Source organism: Capra hircus, chromosome 4 (genome assembly GCF_001704415.2).
Source record: "Capra hircus breed San Clemente chromosome 4, ASM170441v1, whole genome shotgun sequence".
NCBI lineage: Eukaryota > Metazoa > Chordata > Mammalia > Artiodactyla > Bovidae > Capra > Capra hircus.
In genome coordinates, this window is record NC_030811.1 from 84080764 (window position 1) to 84098731 (window position 17968).

The 17968-nt window shown below is 34.4% G+C and overlaps 1 protein-coding gene across 1 annotated transcript in view; it reads right to left on the minus strand.

Moving 5' to 3' along the window:
* Positions 1–17968, minus strand: part of SEMA3A (semaphorin 3A) — a 556686-nt gene that overhangs the window by 360387 nt on the left and 178331 nt on the right. The window lies entirely within an intron of this gene.

Genomic DNA, 17968 nt, shown 5'->3' on the forward strand with positions numbered 1-17968 from the left:
ATTAGGCAGACTTTTTCACTGAAACCCATGGAGCAGAAATTGCTACTTCTAAACTAATCCATTTTCAAATTACCATCCAATTGTGACTGATGACCTCACTACAAATCCGCTTATCTACCTCCAACCACTCAACAAGCAAAGGAGAATCAATCCTTATTTTCCTTTATTTTCTACTCTTTACAAAAAACTCTTCTCCCATTCTTAGTCACCTTTAGAGCCACTGCAGCTGTGAAGATAAGCATGACAAATGTTAAATGCTGCCTAATAGTCAGTGCTAATTTGGAAGGTAAAATGGGAAAGTAGCATATGTGCGTATTATGATATATGGTTTAACTAAGATTTGATATAGAAATTGCTGATGTAAATTATAGCTAATTTCATGAGTGTATTTAAATAATTAATTTAGATCGCCGTATATTGATGCTTGATTTAAAAAAAAAAGTCTATCACTATGATATGCAGCATTTTTTTTAGTGAAAACCATGGGTCCAGAATAATCACCTGCGTAGATAAAACTTAGAATATTTGGTATCCTTTATTCTGAAAATGAAGCCAACACACAATAATTTATTTAGCTGAAGGCAATATATAAAAATGTGTAGGAAGCAAAAACCACACAAATTAAAAATATTCCTAATTTCTTCTCATTAAACTTTATAATGGTAGGGAGCATTAGTCACTTTATGTTCCCCAAAGTTGGTAGTTGCAAAATATATAAATAAAGAATGCATAAAAGTCACAGGACTGAGGTAGGGTATTAAGAGGTACAAGCTACTAGACAAGAAAACGACGCAGATATATAGTTTGAGTAAATTCCAGGAGTTGGCAATGGACAGGGAGGCCTGGCATGCTGCAGTCCACGGGGTCGCAGAGTTGGACATGACTGAGTGACTGAACTGAACTGACATAGAAATATTGTATAGCATAGGAAGAATAGCCAATACTTGACAATAACTATAGATGGAGTACTACCTTTAAAAATGGTGAATCATTAGGCTGTATACCTGAAACTTATGTGTATCTATACATCAATCAATCAATTTTTAAAAAGAATATATAAGTGATAGGAAATGTATCTCTGTCTATTAGAAAATTAGAAGTAGCCATTAACAGTCAAAGACATTTGGATGCATATCAAAAGTCAAAGCTTAGAGTATGTTTTGTTGGTTATTTTAGTATGAAAAATAACTTCTCTGGTTCTTTGAAAGCTTTTCATATGGAGCAGCTAGTAGAGAAATAATCAGTGAATATATTAATGTATGTATGGGAGTATTTATTTACATATTTCTCGAGGCAAATCATCTATAAGTAGCAATTTAAAAACAGTTCTAGCAGAATTGTGGAATGTCTATTCACAAATGCACTGGACAAAGCAGTAGTTACAAAAATTTCAGCCTTGGCAGGGTGATGGATGAGGCAGAGAAATAATTATTTCCATGTCTATAATTAAAGCACATATTTTTAATGTTTCCTTCTTAAACATAATCAAAATTCAAACATCTGGACCAATCACTGCTGTGAAGCATCACTGTCACAGTTTTAACCACAGTTCCCGTCAGGCACTGAGAGAATATCTTCTCAAAGGAGCTGGAGTTACTGTCTCACAATTGCATACTGATTTATCTAGATTTGTCAGGGCCTCTTTCTGAACATTATTCAACGGTATTTCTTACATTTGGTGTATAGACTAGAGAAAGTCATTTGTAAAGTGTTACAATACTACCTACTCCAAAATACTTACTAGTAGGTGGGATGAAAGAAAACTACTTCACAAATCAATGCAAAAACCCCAAACAATTCTATTTTGGTTTATAATATGTTAATTTTAGGAGTAATACTCTCAAATTTTTGATTATCTGTACAAATGGATGGGAAAAAAACACACGTCTATAAATTACAATTAGTAATCCAAAAACTTTTCAAGTGCATTCATCTGACTGTTTTCCAAAATATCTATATTTTGTTTTAGAATAAATATTTTCAGACAAAATCAGCATGTATTCACTTCAACTAGTGGAAATATAAGAAGTTATATAGTGAAGTCGCTCAGTCGTGTCCAACTCTTTGCGACCCCATGGACTGTAGCCTGCCAGGCTCCTCTGTCCATGGGATTTTCCAGGCAATAGTACTGGAGTAGATTGCCATTTCCTTCTCCAAGGGATCTTCCCAACCCAGGGATTGAACCCGGGTCTCCCACATTGTAGACAGACACTTTACCATCTGAGCCACCAGGGAAGTCAAGAAGTTATGTAAGGGGAAAATTTTAAATTAAATTGCCTATATCACCTCCTTCCTTCAGGTTGCTAAGGTCAGCAGTAGCCTCTTCCACATCTTTCTTTCCACTGATGAACACATATATGGCTATATATCATATAGATTGAGTTTTATGTGATCAGTTTAACAAAAACAGCATCATAACATAAATACTGTTTAGCAAAATTGTTTTATCATGAAACATAAATCATGAATAGGCTTCCAGTCAAATGCATAGATCTGAACCGTGCTGTTAATCAGTGTGTTGTATTCAACAGTACAGATTAAAACCACATGATCTAACTAGTCCCCAGTAGTAAACATCTGGATACTCTCGGACAAGTTTTTACCTGTTGTCCTTGTTGATTTGCCCTACTTGTTAGCTATTATTTTATTAAAATATATGCATTTTCATTTTAGTAGCTATTTTTTAATCAGTTTTCATGAATTCATGTCCATTTGGATTCCCTCCAGCAATGAGTAGACCCACTTCCTGGCACCCTAGAATCATTGACTAGATTTCCTCTTTTTAATTTTCATCAACCTGATGGAAGAAAAATGGCATCTCATTACTGCTATACAGTTGGCAGGTTCTGCTAGTAAGCTTTAGCATCCTTTTCTATGTTTGCTGCATATTATAGCCTGGTCTGCTCTAAATTCCTATTTGTATGTTTTGGCCAGTTTTATATTAGGTTATTTATCTATATTTATCACCATAATTAAATAAATTAGATCTCTATATTCTTCTTATGGGAGTTATACGAAGGCTAAGTGAAGACGGAGAAGTGGGCACCGTGCCATCTTAGCACTTACCATATTTTATTGAAAGTTTTACTATATTGCTCCATGATGACATTGCTCTGATTGTAGGCACTTATTTTTATTTCTCTTGTACCAATAATTTATTATAATATCTGAAATACTCTAAATATTCTGTAAATGAAAGCTGAACTGATAAAATGGTGAGAAAAGTACATCTTCAATTAAGTTGCCAGATAGTTAAGGGAAAGAATCACATCTTGTATTTATATGTCCCCAGTGGAAAGCTGTTCAAATAATACCTATGTATCAACTGGTAACTCAGTCTTTCTTTTTCAGTTTTATTTGATACAACTGACATTTATAACATTGTGTATGTTTGAGGTTTGTAACATGATGACTTGATACACATATGTATTGTGAAATGATTATCACAATAAAACTAGTTAACACAGCTCTAACCTTACATGGCATCACGAACTCAATGGACATGAGTTTGAGCAAGATCTGGGAGTTGTTGATGGACAGGGAAGCCTGGAGTGCTGCTGTAGTCCACAGAGTCACAAAGAGTCGGACACAACTGAGCGACTGAACTGAACCTTTCATTATAACTATGTGTGTGTGTGTCTGTGTGTGCATATGTGTATGGTGAGAACATTTAAGATTTACTCTTAACAACTTTCAAGTACACAGTACAGTATTAACCACACTGCACATTAGGTCTTTAGAACTTATTCATCTTGTAACTGGAAGTTTGTATCCTTTAACCAAATTCTTCTATTTCCCCTACTCCCAATCCCTAGCAACTACCAATCTACTTTGTTTCAGCTTTCCACATATAAGTGAGATCACACAGCACTTGTCTTTCCTGTCTGACTTATTTCACTTTTGGTTGCTCAATCTTGCAACGTTTTTCCCCACCTTCACAATTTTCTCTTGGAATTAAAAACAGTTCAACTTCAAGTTTAAATCTGTGAATGGTGAATGCTAGGGGCCCTTCTCTTCCCACTGCAGTATGTAGGACCTTTGTATAATATTCATTTTTAATGTTAAGTTTTTTTAGTTGCCTTACTTTTAGTATTATGTTCATTCTATGCAAACTTGGCAACTGAGGATTGTGTGGAATTTCAACTAACACATCTCAGATGTGCATGATCTCAGCCTGTGGGATATGAAAGGATTTAATTTAGAAGGCACCACCATCCAACTTCAGAGTCTAGACTGGCAACTGTTCTAGAATTTATCTATAAGACAATGGTCTCTTGATTCAAAATAGATGACAGTATCATTTAATCAAAATGCTGACAGTATCATTTTGTTAAATGAGTGGCATTAAGTTTGCTATTTTTGTTGGATATTCTTACATTAAGTGACTAGGCTGTAGAGGTAAGGATTTTACTTCATTCACAAAACATGAATGCTATCATTCATTTTTTGCTTGAGGCACAACTTTTGTAAAGAATACAGTTTCTAAGAAGGGAAATAACTGAAATGAAGTCCACATGTTTGCAGTAGAAAAAATATCTTTATAGCTTCCAAAATTTTGACTTCTATATCTATGCTTTCTACTGACTGTCTTACATGGGACAAATCATTTTGCTTTTCTCTCATTTTTTTCATTCTTATACCTAAAAAATTTGTGTGGAATAATTTTAAAAACTTTTCCTTTTCTAACTTTGCTTTCTTTGGTAAAACAAAGCAACTAGGAAGTAAAGTAAGAAAATTACACTGTCTGATACTCAAAGTATTACATATTATTTATTTTTTTACTATATAGTATACTCCTTACTCCTCTTTGGTTACATTTAACTCTATCATAATCAAGGATTTTTATAATGATTCTGAAAATAAGTCAATAATACATTAAGGATAGCTTTGTAAAAGCTTTGTGATATAATAGTCATTATCATGGTTAGATTTGATAATTCAAACATGATCATAAATGCACAATTTATGTCAAAGCCAATTTCATAGGTATTCTCATATTTTACTGAAAGCAGCAAGAAATCATGATAGTAATTAAACAAAATATATAATATTTAAATATAAGCTAAACTAATCAAATGATAAACATATTAACTGAGTAACTTCTGGTGAATAAAACAGTAAATAGAGAATCACAATCTCCAACTTATTTGAAAATATAATGTATAGAAGTAGCCATTGAATAAGAAGTTGTAAGTGTGATGATACTGTAAAACATGAAGGGTTTTTTGCGGAAGTAAGGCTGAGCTGAGACATGAAAGGTTATATGGAATTAGCTAGATAAAGGGATGATTGAAATTAAGCTTTTTGGCAGAGCAATTGATAAAAACATTTCATGTAGTTTCTTCAAAATAGCCACTTTAATATGTGTATCTTCTTTTTAATCATGAATTTGAGCATCATATTCATCAACTAGTATAAAAGTTGGATGAGATCCATGGTAAAGGATGGATGAGTTTTGCAGATTATCTGGTAATAACTATGTGTTCCAATAGATTGATCCATCATTTCCTTACCAGATGAATCTATGGCAGTACTGCAGTCTACATAGTAGCTATAGTTGTCAAAGTGCAGAGTGACTTCTTGACTGCTGTTCTTAATTATAGAACTGCAACTGATTTTTCTATTGGTGTGACTGATCTTAGATATCCTGGAAATACTCTGTGATTAAACATGCCTTTATTTTTTTCATTTCGTATTTCCATACTCCTTTTATGGTTGAAGAAAGAACTGAAGAACCTCCGTCCATCCTATGGATGGAGGTTCGTGACATTGTACAGGAGACATGGATCAAGGCCATCCCCAAGGTAAAGAAATGCAAAAAGGCAAAATGGCTGTCTGAGGAGGCCTTACAAATAGCTGTGAATAGAAGAGGAGCGAAAGGCAAAGGAGAAAAGGAAAGATATACCCATTTGATTATAGTGTTCCAAAGAATAGAAAAGAGAGATAAGAAAGCCTTTCTCAGTGATCAGTGCAAAGAAATAGAGGAAAACAACAGAATGGGAAAGAATAGAGATCTCTTCAAGAAAATTAGAGATACCAAGGGAACTTTTCATGCAAAGATGGGCACAATAAAGGACAGAAATGGTATGGATCTAACAGAAGCAGAAAATATTAAGAAGAGGGGGCAAGAATACACAGAAGAATCATAAAAAAAAAAGATCTTTATGATCCAGATAATCATGATGGTGTGATCACTAATCTAGAGCCAGACATCCTGGAATGTGAAGTGAAGTGGGCCTTAGGAAGAATCACTATGAACAAAGATAGTGGAGGTGATGAAATTCCAATTGAGCTATTTTAAATCCTAAAGAGTGATGCTGTTACAGTGCTGCACTCAATATGTCAGCAAATTTGGAAACCTCAGCAGTGGCCACAGGACTGGAAAAGGTCAGTTTTCATTCCAATCCCAAAGAAAGGTAATGCCAAAGAATGTTCAAACTACCACACAATTGCACTCATCTCACATGCTTGTAAAGTAATGCTTAAAATCCTCCAAACAGTACATGAACCATGAACTTCCAGATGTTAAAGCTTAGTTTAGAAAAGGCAGAGGAACCAGAGATCAAATTGCCAACATCTGTTGGATCATCGCAAAAACAAGAGAGTTCCAGAAAAATCTATACTTCTGCTTTATTGACCATGCCAACACCTTTGACAGTGTCGATCACAACAAACTCTGAAAGATTCTTCAAGAGATGGGAATACCTGACCACCTGACCTGCCTCTTGAGAAACCTGTATGCAGATCAGGAAGCAACAGTTAGAACTGGACATGGAACAACAGATTGGTTCCAAATTGGGAAAGGAGTACATCAAGGCTGTATATCGTCAGCCTGCTTATATAACTTACATGCAGACTACATCATGAGAAACCCTGAGCTGGGTAAGCACAGGCTGGAATGAAGACTGCCAGGAGAAATATCAATAACCTCATATATGCAGATGTTACCATCCTTATGGCAGAAAATGAAGAACTAAAGAGCCTCTTGATGAAAGTCAAAGAGAAGATTAAAAAAGTTGGCTTAAAACTCAAAATTCAGAAAACTAATATCATGGCATCTGCTCCCATCACTTCATGTCAAATAGATGGGAAAACAGTGGAAACAGGGGCTGACTTTATTATGGGGGGCTCCAAAATCACTGCAGATGGTAATTGCAGCCATGAAATTAAAAGACACTTGCTCCTTGCAAGTAAAGTCATGATCAACCTGGACAGCATATTAAAAAGCAGAGACATTACTTTGCCAACAAAGTCAGTCTAGTCAAAACTATGGTTTTTCCAGTAGTCAAGTATGGATGTGAGAATTGGACTATAAAGAAAGTTGTGCACCAAAGTACTGATGCTTTTGAACTGTGGTGTCGGAGAAGGCTCTTAAGAGTCCCTTGGACTGCAAGGAGATTCAACCAGTCCATCCTAAAAGAAATCAGTCCTGAATATTCATTGGAAGGACCGATGCTGAAGCTGAAACTCCAATACTTTGGTCAGCTAATGCAAAGAACTGACTCATTAGAAAATATCCTGATGCTGGATAAGACTGAAGGCAGGAGGAGAAGGGGATGACAGAGGATGAGATGGTTGGATGGCATCACCGACTCAATGAACATGAGTTTGAATAAACTCTGGAAGTTGGCAATGAAAAGGGAGGCCTGGCGTGCTGCAGTCCACGGGGTTGCAAAGTCGGACACGACTGTGGGACTGAACTGAACTCCTTTATAGCTTTTAGTCACTATACAAGGAGAATTTAGAGTTGTGAGTATTGTTAAGTTAAAAATCTTTTAAATGCCATCATTTAAAAAGATATATTTTCACTACAAAACTCCTAAGTACTCCTCCTCATAAAGCATCCCCAACTTGGCAATTTGATAGTGTATTTACAGCTTTAACACCACTTGAAATCATGTCATTTTGGTCACATTATTCAGTAATTGGCTTTCTGAATAACATTTGATACACTTTTTTGATATTTTTAATAATATTGAGAAAAACACTACTTAAAATACAAACTGTTAAATAATTTCATCTGAACTGCTGTACTTTTTTGATTAAAAATTAATTCTATGTTTCAGTCTGAATGTTTTTGGCTTCACTTTTAGAAACAAAACGTAACTGTCCTTAACAAAGAAAGTTCAAAGGAATTTGCGACCACGTATTTGGAATGATGTGGACCTAAATTCCTCAAAAACATGAGGATCTGATCTTAATGTTTATACTGTAGATTAAAACTAATTTTTCAAGAAACTCCACTCATAAGAATTAATCTATATGGATCTATGTACAACAGTCTACAAATTCAACTAATGTTAATATCCACATCATTCTGCTTTTTTCTTCATTTTTTTTTCTTCATTTCTTATTTTCAGTTTTGGCTAACAGCTATTGGTTAAGGTTTCACTAAAAAGAGTGGAGTGTGATAGTTTCCACAGCAACTGTCTCTGACCTCAGGCAAATCTCTGATGACTATGGGTAGCACTTCCAGACATCAGTTGTTCCAAAGTCCACTTTGTCCCAACAGAGATACAGTTTTGATGAAACCCAGATGAGCTATAACTGTATTTTCATCTATACTCGCATTTAAGCTATAGATAATTATCTAAGGTAATAGGAGAATAGAAATAACATAAATAATGAAATCTGCAGATAATCTCAAAGCATCAGTTCAGTCAATAATTCTGAATCCCTCATCTATCAAATCTCTTAGTAAAATGTCTTAGCATGTATTAAAATGGACAAATGTGAAGTTTTTTTTTTTCTCTTCATATACTAAAGGTGACAATAAATTATAAAGTATTCTCAAGATATGGCCACAAGGGAGGAAAGCATAATTAATCATTGGTGCGGATATTTCTTCCTGAGAAACTTAAGAAATTCTTTCTTCTGCCTATCAAATCTCTGGAAAAAACATAACCATCACTCATAATTATATGTAAGTTAAATAAATCTATTTAAACAAATCTGATTATTTGTTAAGAGGATTAAACATACAAATCCACCTCTTCATTCTTTCTTAGCCTGAGTAGAGGTATAAGAGAATTAACAAACAAAAAGAAATATATTCAACCACTAGGATAAAAAGAATGATAAAAGTGATCACAGCAATGTAAGACTTTAAGGAAATTTGGTAACAAGGAATTCACATAAACTTGACAAAGGGGAGCTAGAAGACCTCTGAAGAAAAGAAAATCCACTTAACTCTAGAGAAAAGGGAAGATGATCAATGATCAGCGGCATACCTTACCAGGATAAAAATCAGGAGGTCAACATTTCCCCCATTTTCTCCCAAAATATCAGCAATCTGTGTCAGTAATTTTTCCTGCTAAGCCACACTAGAGAAAGTATCCCATATATCATCATTTGGTGGTCCACAGTGAAAAGATTGATTTGCTTTCTGGCCAATACAAAGTGCAATCTAATGATACACAAAATAGCCTCTAATCTCTCCCACCCAAATCCCACCCACACAATGCTTTTAAAAACGGTTTGACATCTTACTGATGGACAATTCAGAATTACCTGACTCAAGAGGAAAACTGACAACCTGAGTGGAGAACAAAAATTTCCAATATAGCAACTGAAGGAATTTTAAAAAAACAGACAATGAAAGACATGAACATCTGAAAACTATAATGAACCTTCTCCAGAAATAAGAAAATATACTTAACCTATTCAAAATAAATAAGCAAACAGACTCTAAGAAAAAAGGAATTGAGAACCAAAAACAGCTCTTAGCACTTAAAATTATGACAACTAGAAAAAGAAATGGAAGACGAGAAGTAAAAGAAAATGAATGGATTAATTAAAGCAGTCAAATACCAGATTTTTAGGACTAATAGACTGGAGAGACAGAAAATTCAGGGAAGAAACATAAACATTTGCAATATATACAATATATAACTTCTTATATATATTTTACAAATCTATCTATATATTTCTTGATAATTATATATATATATCTCAATCTCCATCTACTAATATCTCTCTATATGCAGAGAGAGATATAAACTATGTGTGCTAAGTCACTTCAGTCATCCCTGACTGTTTGTGATTCTATGGAGTGTAGTCCACCAGGCTCCTCTGTTCATGGGATTCTCCAGGTATGAATACTAGAGTGGGCTGCCATGCCTTCCTCTAGGGGATCTTCCCGACCCAGGGATCAAACCCATGTCTTCCACGTCTCCTGCATTGGCAGGTGGGTTGTTTACCACTAGCACCACCTGGGAATTCCCATATTAAGGTATAAAAATCTTTATATATTTACCATAACTGAAGGACATGGATTTCATATTAAAAGGGTCTGCTTACTACTAACTGCAAAGATCACAAAATAAAACAAATCCCAAAAAGCATAACATAACTACATGCCAGATTACCAGGGACATATATCATATCCTAAAAGCCTTCCCATTTTTTTGATAGAAAATTGAGGGATATATGTGGTAAAAGAACAGAAATCAGAATGCATTAAATGTTCAATTTCAGCATTAAATTGATGACTTGAAAATAAACAGATGCAAGTATTAAGCATATGAATGCTGTGCTGATTATGTCAATATCATCTAAAATAGACATCAAGGCATAAGCATTAGCAGAGATAAGAAGAAACAGCACACAATGTTTGAAGGATCAATTCAGCAGGAAGATATACTGAACATAAACATGTATGAACTCATAAAGGATCCGCAAAGTATGAGAAACAATAATTGACAGAACTAAAGTAAGAAAATTAAAATTGCCGAATCACAGTAAGAGATTTTATTAGAATAACTAGACAGAAATAAATCAGTAAACACATAGTACATATAAAGTGCAGTACCTATGGTGGGACTTAAAAAAACCCTCAGTAGATTTTAAATGATTGATATCAGAGTGTGTTCTCTGGCCACAAAGGAATTATACATAAGGAATGAAATGTCTAAAGAAACATAAGTTGATTTATAAATTCAACAAAATTATAATTAAAATTTCATGAACCCTTTCTTTGAAGGGGAGGGAATTTTTATGGGAAAGCAAGCAATCTAGGAGAACCAAAGAAATTTTAAAATTTAAAATGTAGCTGAGTTCATCACCTTACAATTTAATTTCAAGGCTACAAAAATCAAGTCACTGTGTTATTGGCAAAAGGGTAGACACATAGTTCAATGGAGAAAATTAGATAATTGAGAAATAGCTATTGATTTTTCATGAAGTTCTTAAGGTAAGTCAATGGAGAAAAACATGTCTTCAACAAATGATGGTAGAACAAGTAGACATTGACATGGAATAAAAGATTAATCTTGATGCTTACTTACCCTACATGTAAAAATCAACTCAAAATGTGTCATAGTACTTCAAAACTAAAACAATAAAACTTAGAAGAAATATTGGAGAAAAAAATGTAACCTTGGGATAAGCATGATTTCTTAGTATCCAACAATCATAAAAGAAGAAAAAAAATGAAATATTGCACGTGCTCCCCATTAAATTTTTTGCTATTCAAAAGAAACTTAAAAAAATTAAATTTATTAGGTGGAGGAAAATATTCACAAAACATATTTATCTACAAAAGAACTTGTATCTAGACAATAAAAATGCTCTTAAAAATCAAAATTAATAAGACTTAAAGCAAATTAAAATTTTAGAAAATATTTCTACCTGATGCAAAGAGCTGGCTCATTGGAAAAGACCTTGATACTCGGAAAGATTGAAGGCCAAAGAGTAGGGGGCGGCAGAGCATGAGATGATTACATTGCATCACTGACCCAGCGGACATGAGTTTGAGCAAACTCTGGGAGATAGTGGAGGACAGAGGAGCCTGGTGTGCTACAGTCCATGAGGTCAGACACAACTTAGTGACTGAACACCAACATTAGAAAAGAAGGCATACAAATGGCAAATAAATGAAAAGACATGTAATGTCATCATTTATCAGGGAAATGCAAATTAAAGACCCACTGAAATATCACCCTATACACATGAAAATGGCTAAAATTAAAAAGACTGAAAACATGAAGGTTTGTGAGGATACAGAGCAGGGATTAGCAAACTTTTTGTTTAAAGGACCAGATAGTAAGTATTTTAATCTTTGGTGGCCATATGGTTTTTGTCACAATTAGTTAATTCTGCATTTGTACCTTGAAAGCAGCTCATTCATAAACTAATGAGTGTGCCTGTGTTCCAATACAACTTTATTTATAAGTATAGCTGAATTTGGTTCAAGAGTGATAGTTTACAGAGTCTGGACACAGAAACTCTCATACACTGCTCAGGCTAATGACAAATGGTACAACCACTTTGGAAAACTGTCATTTCTGAAAATAATAATAATAATAAATATACACCTACCAACCAACTCTAATATCCAATCTTCTGCATTTTTCCAGGAGAAATGAAAACATATGTCCACACAAAGGCTTGCATACAAATGCTGAGAAAATTAATTTGGAAACATTTATAGTTGTTTACATTTATATGTATGTATGTATATATATATATATATGGGCTTCCTGGGTAGCTCATATGGTAAAAAATCTGCCTGCAATGCAGGAGACCCAGGTTTGATTCTCGAGTCAGTAAGAGTCAAAAGATAGAGATGATATATCCACCATCCAGTGAATGATAAACAAATGTATGTCTATTCAATGGAATACTGTTCAGCAATAAAAAATGAATGAACTCCTGGTACAAAACAGTAAATTGTTAAATCATTATGCTAAGTAAAACACACACACACACAAACATGTATACTTATTTCATTTGTATAAAATGCAAACTGATGCATAGTACAAAAAGAGTAAAAAGTCACAAGGAATCTTATCAGGGTAAAGAAACGCTCTGAATCTTGCTTGTAGGGGTGGTTTCATGTATGTACAGTACTGTCAACTCTTTGCATGAGGTGGCCAAAGTACTGGAGTTTCAGCTTTAGTATCATTCCTTCCAAAGAACACCCAGGACTGATCTCCTTTAGTATGGACTGGTAGGATCTCCTTGCAGTCCAAGGGACTCTCAAGAGTCTCTCCAATTGCAACAGTTCAAAAGCATCAATTCTTCAATGCTCAACTTTCTTCACAGTCCAACCCACTTCAGTATTATTGCCTGGAGAATTTGGAGAATTTCATGGACAGAGGAGCCTGGTGGACTATAGTATACGGGGTCCCAGAGAGTTGGACATGACTGACAGAGTAACCCAGACACACATTCCACATATATTTACATATATATATCTGTATATTACAGCTATGAATATAAAACAAATATTTAGCCAGCCATAAAATGCCATTCCCCTAAAAGGTTTGTTCCTTGACTGTGTGGATCACAATAAACTGGAAAATTCTGAAAGAGATGGGAATACCAGACCACCTGACCTGCCTCTTGAGAAACCTGTATACAGGTCAGGAAGCAACAGTTAGAACTCAACATGGAACAACAAATAGGAAAAGAAGTATGTTAAGGCTGTATATTGTCACCCTGCTTATTTAACTTATATGCAGAGTACATCATGAGAAACGCTGGGCTGGAAGAAGCACAAGCTGGAATCAAGATTGCTGGGAGAAACATCAAACACCTCAGATATGCAGATGACACCACCCTTATGGCAAAAAGTGAAGAAGAACTAAAAAGCCTTTTGAAGAAAGTGAGAGGAGAGTGAAAATGCTGGCTTAAAGCTCAACATTCAAAAAAACTAAGATCATGCATCCGGTCCCATCACTTCATGGCAAATAGATGGGGAAACAGTGGAAACAGGGGCTGACTTTATTTGGGGGGGGCTCCAAAATCACTGAAGATGGTGACTGCAGCCATGAAATTAAAAGATGCTTACTCCTTGGAAGGAAATTTATGACCAACCTAGATAGCATATTCAAAAGCAGAGACATTACTTTGCCAACAAAGGTCTGTCTAGTCAAGGCTATGGTTTTTCCAGGAGTCATGTTTGGATGTGAGAGTTGGAGTATAAAGAAAGCTGAGTGCAGAATTAATGCTTTTGAACTGTGGTGTTGGAGAAGACTCTTGATAGTCCCTTGGACTGCAAGGAGATCCAACCAGTCCATCCTAAAGGAGCTCAATCCTGGGTGTTCATTGGAGGGACTGATGTTGAAGCTGAAACTCCAATACTTTGGCCACCTGATGCAGAGAGCTGACTCATTTGAAAAGGCCCTGATGCTAGGAAAGATTGGGGGCAGGAGAAGAAGGGGATGACAGAGGATGAAATGGTTGGATGGCATCACCGACACAATCGACACGGGTTTGGGTGGACTCCAGGAATTGGTGATGGACAGTGAGGCCTGGTGTGCTGCATTTCATGGGGTTGCAAAAAGTCAGACACGGCTGAGCGACTGAACTGAATTGAACTGAACTTGAGGCAGCACAGTACGTATGTGCTTATCTTATTATCCAACCTTTTCTGAATTAACAGATACTCCTAAAATGAAAGAGGAAGAAAATCCAGCAAAGTAGTATTTTAAAAGCAAGATATGATGACACAAAGGATAGAACTGGAGAATGAAAGTTTAGAATTTAGGTTCTTACTGTCTGTGACTTATATTACATTTTTCTTGGCCTTAGTTTCCTTATGTAAACAATGAAGTGATCTCTTAAATCCCTGCTGGCTCAGACATTCTGTGGACCTAAAATCATTTAGCATAGATTAAGAAGGATAGAAGAAAAAAAATCACAGTTTAGGGAAAGAAGGAATTATTAGCCCAGAAAAAGTAATAAGTCAGTCTGAATTTGAAGTAGAGTCTGTGCAAACATTACAGACAATTAAATTTTTCTAAGAGGTAGGAAACATTCTTCTTCTACTCATGGCCATTCCAATCCCACCCTCAGTACAGAGGAAGGTAGGCATGTACTAGAATGCCTCAGGAGAAAAGCTATGCATAAGCATTCCTTCTGATCCTGTGGACACTAATATGTGGCCAGCATGATAAGGTAAGTGCTTGCCTAGTTGCCGAGGTCACCAAGGTTCTTGCCACTATAGCTAAGTAAGAGCTCAGTTCAGCATGAATGTCTTAGCTCAACTTCTCCCTTTCTGATAAGGAAAAGATATTCTAACTCTTGGAAAAATCTTAGAAGTGGCTATTAAATACTGAAACACTAATATGCTAAAAACTGAAGAGAATTTATTTTAAAATCATAATTAAATAACAGCTAAATTAATAGGTGACTATTTTGAGTCAAAAGGATTCATCATTTTTTTTAAAGTCTTTAATAAATACTGACATCCTTTAAAGAATTTAAATGCTATAAATTGTTCTAACTCAATTTATCAGCAACTTACATATATATAAATGTTCTTACTCTTTCCTCTAGTCACTCACTAAATAAATATTGTCTGTTCCTTAAATTGGCAGGTGGGGGAGGCATATAGAATAAAGAATATTTTTCAAGTAAAAAAAAATTATACACTTAAACATCCATGAAAAGAGTAAAACTCTTTTGAAAGATAAGGTAAGTAAAAAAAAGTAATTTGTAAAGTAGTCACAGAAAGGGAATTCTGTACTGTACATTATAAAATTCAGGTTGTAAAGTAAATAATGAAGTATTTCAAAATATGTAAAATATGTAAGAAGTAAGAAAGTAAAATTAAAAAAAAATTGTTAGTCCAATACATAAATGAGAAAATTTGATAAAAGTAAAATAATTTTCTCAAGGTCACATAATAATTCACCTTAAAATCCAGACTATGTGAGTCTGCAGTATAATTTCATTCTAGCTTATAAAACAGGCCAAAGTTATTCAACAGTCATAAGAGAATGAACTTCAAATAAAGTAAGGAATTGTATATACTACTCTTAATTTTTTTTTTTTAGCATTCTGATTGTATCCTCTTTCTTACCCACACATTTTAAACTTTTTTAGTTAATGTGGACTTTTATCTCATATTCCTCTCTTCCAAAATCAGTACATCATTTTCCTAACTACAATCTCTTTTAATTGTCTTCTACTTTTTTATGAATGCTTAAAATTTATGTCATGAGCTTCCTAGTAAAGTATTCATATATATTCAACCTAGAATTTGTTTAGAATCAAACTTATATGAAGCCATGTCTAGGAAACAGTCAATATTTGCATATCTGTTCTCAGAGTCAGGAAAGGAAAAAGTGTTAGGGATCTTGGAATTCCCTAAGCAAATAAGTCATTAAATAATAGATTTAGCAAGATAAGCAAAATTTTGATTGTCTACTCTTTAAAATTATTATTTATATTAAATATTTAAAAAAATTACATGCAAAAATTCTCCTTCAGGTTGCTTCTGTTAAAAAAGAAAGAAAAAAGGAATAAATAAAGGACAAAGTAGCACTGTCATGAAAATGGACATTGATTAAAAAAAAAAAAGGTCTTGGGGCTCCCACTTTGAAATAGCCAGATAGCATTTTCAAATAAACTGATATTTATCTACCCCAGTTTGTATATGTATCACTCAAAGCCGAGAATTTTAAGTTCAGTTCTGCAAATAGTTCTATTATTTGATCAGGCATTAGCTGAAGGTACTATTCTGACTTTTATAAATTCTACATGAGTTGACTACCAGTTCCTGTCTCACTTTAGTCCAATGTGTACACTGTTAATTGTTTCCAGTGATTTAAGACTCTTCTGCATGGACTGCTGATGTTTTTATAAATTAAATTTGGAAAACTAACTTGACTTTCAAGTATACGTTTAAGACAATGATGGCAATGACATTGAAATCAAGTCTATGTATGATTCATGGATAGGGAAGATCCCCTGGAGAAGGAAATGGCAACCCAGTCCAGTATTCTTGCCTGGAGAATCACATGGACAGAGAAGCCTGGCAGGATACACTCCATGGGGCCGCAAGAGTCGGAGACAACTTAGCAACTAAACAACCACCACTATGTATGACTTTGATCTTCAAATTTGGAACAGATTTCAACTGGGACCCAGAAAATTCACTTTGTGAACCATACCTCCTTTATTGGTGCCTTATGAGATGACTGTGGGCTTCCCTGTTGTCTGAGAGGTTAAAGCATCTGTCTGCAATGCGTGAGACCTCGGTTCAATCCCTGGGTCCGGAAGATCCCCTGGAGAAGGAAATGGCAACCCACTCCAGTATTCTTGCCTGGAGAATCCCATGGATGGAGGAGCCTGGTGGGCCACAGTCTTTGGTGTCACAAAGAGTCGGAAATGACTGAGCAACTTCACTTTCACTTTCACTTTCATGAGACAATTGTAACGGGAAAATCAGTGTTCTTGTTTGTTAAAAAAGATAACAAATGTTTACTGTCTGTGTATATGATGCACTAATAAAAAATATAATCCAAGAAATTAGTTTTGTGAAAGGCTAAGAATTAACCTAGCCCCAAATGAATATATACATATGTATACATATATATAGATATAATTTGTATACATATGTATATATATACACACATATATATATAACCATATGTATATGGTTACTAGTGTTTATTGCCCTGCCAATACTAAAGATATGAGATTTGTCCTGTATAAAAAAAAAACATACTGACTTGATATTAACTTTGACAATTCCAATGTATATCTCAAGTCAGTGAATTTTCACCTTACACGGTAAATGTTTTTCATGTATAAGGGAAGCTTCCATATATCAATCATAATGTAGTTTTCATAAGAATCTTATTTTTCTTGATACTAAATATGAAAAATCTAGAAAAAAAGCAGTTGTTCATATTAAGTAGAAATAATCACCTAGTTAAATTCAAAGGTATCCAATAAAGTTGGAAAACCTTTAGTTTTACTAAAATAAAAGTCAAACTAAAATTGATAAGCCACACATTTCAGTCTACTCAAAGATCCATAAGGAAAAAAATTGAATAAATTTTTATTAATTTATTAAAATATTATATAATTACATATATTATATAATATAAATTATTGTATTATTATTACTATTTTTAAAATATTCCATTTTTTCCTACTAATCTCATACTACTACTCATAGATCTTTAAGTATATGTTTTCACTCCTTTTTCATTCCTTCCAATAGCAATATATG